Consider the following 6,116-nt stretch of genomic DNA (forward strand, 5'->3'; position numbering starts at 1 on the left):
GACAGAAGGGTATTTTTAGCGCTGTCTGCTTTGGGAGGGAGTGGGGGAGGGAGGGCCTGGTGGGGGAGGGAGAGAGGTGATGCCCCTCCCAGGCTTCAGATCTGGAGGCCCACACTGGCCACGTCAGGAGGGCTGAGGTCTCCCAGACCCCAGGGACCAGGACAGACAGCAGAAAGCACTGCAGGGGGACAGTGGAGGCTGGGCTGGAGACACAGGGGGCGCATAGAGGCCCCAGCTCAGGGCCTGGGTGTGAGCAGGACCTGATGGTACTCACTTCTCTAATGGTCATTGACAGGTCCCCAAGTGGCCTTGTGTTCATCTGTCAACCGGGGAAAAGTAACTATCACAAAGACATGCCGGTTGGTGAGCAAAGGCTTTCAGAATTTGGGATCTGCGGTGGTGGTTGGGAAGCCTTTGGTGGTTAAAGCGGTGCCCAGAGAGGTAAGGAGGACTCCCTGAGGGCTCCCCTGGGCTGGCGACGGGGATGCTGGAACCCGAGGCCCCAGGTCATGGCGTGGCTTCAGCCCTGGAGCAGCCCTGGCCTCCTCCTTCCCTGTGAGAGCCAGAGGTGGTGAAGAAATGAGATCATCTAAAAATACAGCCCCAGGGGCATGCAGCCTCCCCCGCAGCCTTGGTTCACAGTGGCCACAGGGGAACCCCTCACAACAGGAATACAGCGGTGCCCTGGACCCAGGCCACTGAGAGGGGGTCTGCGGATATCTCTTCCGCCAACGGTCAGAGCAAAGCTTCCCAGCCGAGGACGTGCAGGTACACGGGAGGGAAGCCAGCAGCCGGGGAGGCCGGTTGAGGGCTCCACCTGTCGTCCCTCCTTCCTTCACCTGTGTGGCCCTTGTTAATACCACCATTCTCCAGGCATGTGAGGGCCGAGTCTGATGGAGGCACTGGGATGCTCCCCAGGGACTAGCCTGACGCCGCTCTAGTGCAGGGAGGCTCTGGGGATGATACCCCCACTCCTGGAGAAGTTAGGTGATTTCTCAAGGGTATTAGGGTATCATGACAGCTTGGGTCCTGGACAGGTGACCCCTGTCCTGCCAGTGTAGCTCCTTGCTTAGGGGATGGTTGTGGGCTAGAAGCCACAGTCCTGGTCCCACAGTGTACGCTGTCTGGTTTGAATTCAGTCCTTACACAAATTACTGCCATGGCTGACTAGGTAATTACGAGTTTTCAAGGTGCTTCCAAACTCTGCTCACTCGTGCTTTCTGATTCCATGCTGCCCTCCCCAGCCCTGCCCAGCTGAGTCACAGCCCAGCTCAACCTTCCCAGTCTGCTCAATTCAGCCCAGTTCATCCTAGCCCAGCCCAGCCCAGCTCAGCCCAGTTCAGCCTAACCAAGTCCAGCCAAGCCTGCCCAGTCCAGCCCAGCCCACTCTAAGCCCAGCCTAGCCCAGCCCAGCTCAGCCCAGTTCAGCCCAGTCCTGCTCAGCCCAGCTCAGCCCAGCCCAGTTCCGCCCACTTCAGCCCAGCTTAGCCCAGTTCAACCCAGTTCAGCCCAGCCCAGTTCAGCCCAGTTCAGCCCAGCTCAGCCTAGCTTAGCCCGGTCTAGCCCAGCCCAGCTCAGCCCTGACCATTTCAGCCCAGCCCAGCCCAGAGCTCAGTCATAGCCCAGTCCAGCTCAGTCATAGCCAGCTCAGTCCTGCCCAGCCCAGTTCAGCCCAGCTCAGCCTAACCCAGTCCTGCCCAGCCCAGCCCAGCCCCTGCTTCAATGGTCCCAGGAGCTGCACCCTGGCCTTCAGCATCAGCATCCTGTGGTCACAGAGGGAAACGCTCATGACCGTCTCCAGCTCTCTTACCCATCCTGGGTAAGAGACCATCCTGGGGACACCACTGCAGAGGGAACAGAGGTGTTACTCCTGTCCCCACCCCCCACCCCCGTGCTTGTAGCTAGAACACAAAGGGTTAATGTGCACCCAGCCCAGGCTAGAGGAGAGAGAACAGGGTATTCTAATGACAGGGCCCCTGTCACAGGGAGCTGACCACCCCCCGCCCTTGTGGGGAGAGAAGACATACTGCCTCATGTCACTGGTCTGTTTGGGAAACTTGACACTAAGTGCTTGAAACAGATCTTTATCTCAGATTGCTACAGAGCGGGGCAGTTTTTAAAAACACATTGCTTGTTTCTTTTCATGATGATAAAAATAACACATGTTCATCTTGGAGCGTTTGGAAAACACAGGAAAATCCGAAGCAGAACACTTTGACCCATAAAAGGGGATCCCCACGAACACAGGGGCAACTCCCCTCCAGTCTACCCCGAGCCAAAAGCTGCGGGATCGGTGCGGGTCCTGTTTCATCAGTTTATGTCACCTGCCCAGCATTTCTGATGCCATCAGTCTTTGAACGTATCATCTTGGATTTCATCATACTGTAACTATATCACACTTTAAGAATTCGAAGGGACATCCAGTTACTTTTATTAATGGACATGTGGGTCGTGTCATTTTGGGCTAAGATAAATAACCACGGCACCACCTCCGTGATTCAGAGTCAGAGAGTGAAGTCATGCATTAGAGTGTGCACAGCCCAATGCACCTTTTGGCCGGTGAGCCTGGGGGCCGGCGTGGGTGACTGAGGCTTTTCCTCCAGTGGGAGGGGACGCTGGTCCCTATGCCTGCCCCGGCACCCATGGGTGGTGAGGCCCCTGGCACACCTGACCTGCCCAGCCCCTCCTCGGGGGTTTTATAGCTTCACCTGCTTATGGTATCTCTTGTTCCATCTGGGATTTATGTAGGGCAGGGCTGCCCTCAGGTCCTATTCCCCCCACCCGCAAATAGTTTACCAGCACTCTGGAGACTGCTATCGACCATTCCTTCTTTCTCCCATGGTTTAGCTGTGGTGTTGTTGTCTTAGGGCAATGTTTTTCGTGTGAAACATCTCAGATTTCTCTGCTCTGATCTGTTGATCGGAACGAAATATACTTTGGGGTCTGAACCACCCGGTCTGAGGGACTACTGCTCTACAATTATGCGATGTCTTCACGTCTGAAATGCCTCTTCCTCTTTAATCTTTTTGTTTGCTGGATTTGTTATCTGTTGCTGCGTAACAAATGACCCACAATCGAGTGTCTTTTTTTTTTTTTTTTTAAGATTTTATTTATTTGAGAGAGAGAGAGAGAGCACAAGCAGGGGAAGAGCAGAGGGAGAGGGAGAAGCAGGCTCCCCGCTGAACAGGGAGCCCAATGTGGGGCTCGATCCTAGGACCCTGGGATCATGACCTGAGTTGAGGCAGAGGCCTAGTTGACTGAGCCACCCAGGTGTCCCCCAAATCTAGTTTCTTCAAACAATAAACATATGTGATCTCACATGGTTTCCTGGCTCTGGGAGCACCTTACTGAGGTTTCTGCCTTCAGATTTGTCCTTAGCTGGCACCATGGGTCAGCCAGGCTGCCGTCATCTGAGGGCCTGACTGGGACAGGAGGCCTTGCTTCTCCCTGCATGGACCCCTCTTACGAGCCTGCTCCCAGCATGGCCCAGGGCTCTCCTCAGAGGTAAGGGAACCACAAAGATGGGAGTCGTTATTACCTACTTGAAGCAAGAGCTCTCTCTTCTGCCATATTCTGCCAAACAACACAGAGGGGCACACATCAGAGGACGGGGACGCTGGGGGCCTTCCTGGAGGCCAGCTTCACAGCTGTCCTTATTGACCGTCGTTCCTTTCGAATGAAACTCAGAGTCAGTTTAAAAAATAAGGAAGAGACTGTCTCTGCATTTAACCGGTGCACTGAGATGGGAAGAATTGTGTTATTAGCCGCATTTATTCAGTCGTGAGGAAAAAGGCAATGTTCTTTCAGCACCTTTGGTACACCTTCATTTTTCTTCGTCTTTGTCCTGCACACATTTATGGGCCTGGGAGAGAGATGGGATGCCCTCTGTCCAGTATTTTGCTGGCTCGTTAGGGAGCTCCTGGGCTGGCACCGGGGACAAGGTCACCTCACTGCATCTGGTCCCCTCACTGAAGTCTGCAGCCCCAGATGCCTGAATGGGGCTCTGGGGTTGTACCAACTGGACGACAGGGTTACAGGCACCAAACAGGCCTCAGAGCTGGGAGTGTGGCCTTGCTGGGGTCAGCCTCAGACTCCGACAAGGAACATCTGCTCCCCGCTGGAGGCTGCTAGTGGGCTGGGGGTTTCCAGGCCGCTGAGCATCAGAATCACCCAGAACCTCTCAGGAAAACACAGCTTTCCCAACATCAGCTGTGGGGCAGGGGCTTCGAATTCCTAGAGCCACTGCCCAGACCCCTGGGAAACAGAGTCCACAGAAGGCATCTGGGGAGTCACCCCTGAGTGCCCAGCAGAGGTGCCTACCCCATTCCTCCTCCCCCAGCACCTCCAGTTTCAAACCTGGATCTGAGCCACCGCCTCACCCCAGGGCTTCCTGGGACCCACTATGGTTGTGGGGCGCCCCCTGCTGGCCTTGGTCTAGCGCCTCCGCTGAGAAAGTCCTGAGGCCTGGGAGGGACTTGCCCAAGGCCCCAGGGAATGCTCATAGACCAGCCCCTCAAGTCAGGTGTGCTGGCCCCCTGTCCAGTGCTCTCCTGACCACCCTGGGCTGGACCACCTCTGAGGCCAGGTCTGTGTCTACTGCCCAGCCCCGCAACACCCCTTCTTCTGTGGCCCAGCCCTTGGAACAAGGTCCTGCAGGTGGCACAGGAGGAGCGAGGGAGACATCAGAGTATCTGGCACCTTCTGACACCCCAGCGCCCCCAGCCCCACCCTCAGACCTGCCCCTCCCCCCAGGTCTAGGCAGTGACAGTGTCCTGCAGACCAGCCCCCTGTCTAGCTCCGTCAGTTCCATCTGGGGACCAAGAGCCTGGAGGTGGCACCATACTCCTTTCCCCTGCTCCATCTCAGGACAGAGATCCCTCCCACAGGGGACTGGCACACCCCCTCCAGACGCCAGGGGTGGGCAGGTCGGCACCACTCCCCATTCTGCAGATGAGGAATGGAAGGCCCTGTGGGGCTAAGGATGTCGCCGCCTGCAGTGGAGCTCAGATCAGGACTGCGGGACTCCCTGGGGCACAGGTGGCTCTCCCTTGCTGAGGGCACGCGGGCAACAAGCACAGGCAGCCCCAGCTTCACCCCCTCCGGAGGGTCCCGGCAGGCTGGCTACAAGGGCTCTGTGCCCCCTCCCGCAGCCTGCCCACCACCCTCCAAGTTCTGCAGGCTTCTGTCCCGAGGAGGCGGGGCTGCTGGGAGGGGTTTCCCAGAGGAAGATCCTGAAAACTCCTGTCCACGCACCACCTGTTGGGGCCACTGCACAGCTGAGCCATGCTTCTCCTCTGAAGCCCCCTGCTTTCGGGCCAGCCATCCTTGGCACCCATGGCCTGAGTGGGGACCCATCTTCTTGGCTATCATGGGGGCTGGAAACAAGCCACATCTCACGGCCAGCCACACGGGGCTTTGTCCCTAGTGCTGCTAGCGCCCTGTTCACTCAAGGCACCTGCGAGGCCCTCTGAGAAGATCCAGCTCTTTCCCTTGGTCCCCCACGGAGAAGAGTGTGGATGACATTCAGGGCCACAGAAAGGGCCACACCTTACCTTTCCTCTTGGGTGTCTCCGCCCTGCCATGAGTCGTTTGGGTCTAACACTCCCCTTTGCAGGGGCAGGGGGATGGGTCCAGTGCCCTGTGCTTGAAGCCCCTGCAGCCACTGCTTCTCTGGGAAAAATTCTTTATGTCCTTGCTTTCCTGAGCCTGCAGCGGAGCCCTGACACGGCTTTGAGCCATGTGGCCCGTGGGGCTGGTCAGCTGGATGACAGGAAAGTAGGCCCACACGGAGCCTTCCCTTTGGGGACCAGAGCCTCTGCAGTCCCTGGGGTGGGAACAGGGCACAACAAGAGAGCTCGTATCTGACAGTGGCTGGCTGCCCTGGCTGGCAGGCACCCCCATGTGGGCCAGCTCTCTGACCTAGAGAATTTGGGAGGGCCTGACATGTAGCTCTGACCACAGCTCTCCCATTTCACTGATGGGGACAGAGGCTGGGGGAGGGGAAAGGGCATGGCCTGAGGTCACCAGAAGGAGGAAGACAGAAGCTCTGGCCTTGGCTGGGGCCACCGGTGCTGGTGGAACAGAGGGGAGGGACAGCAGGTGACTTGGGCACTGGA

The sequence above is a fragment of the Mustela lutreola genome, chromosome 3 (assembly GCF_030435805.1).
Source record: "Mustela lutreola isolate mMusLut2 chromosome 3, mMusLut2.pri, whole genome shotgun sequence".
Lineage (NCBI taxonomy): Eukaryota > Metazoa > Chordata > Mammalia > Carnivora > Mustelidae > Mustela > Mustela lutreola.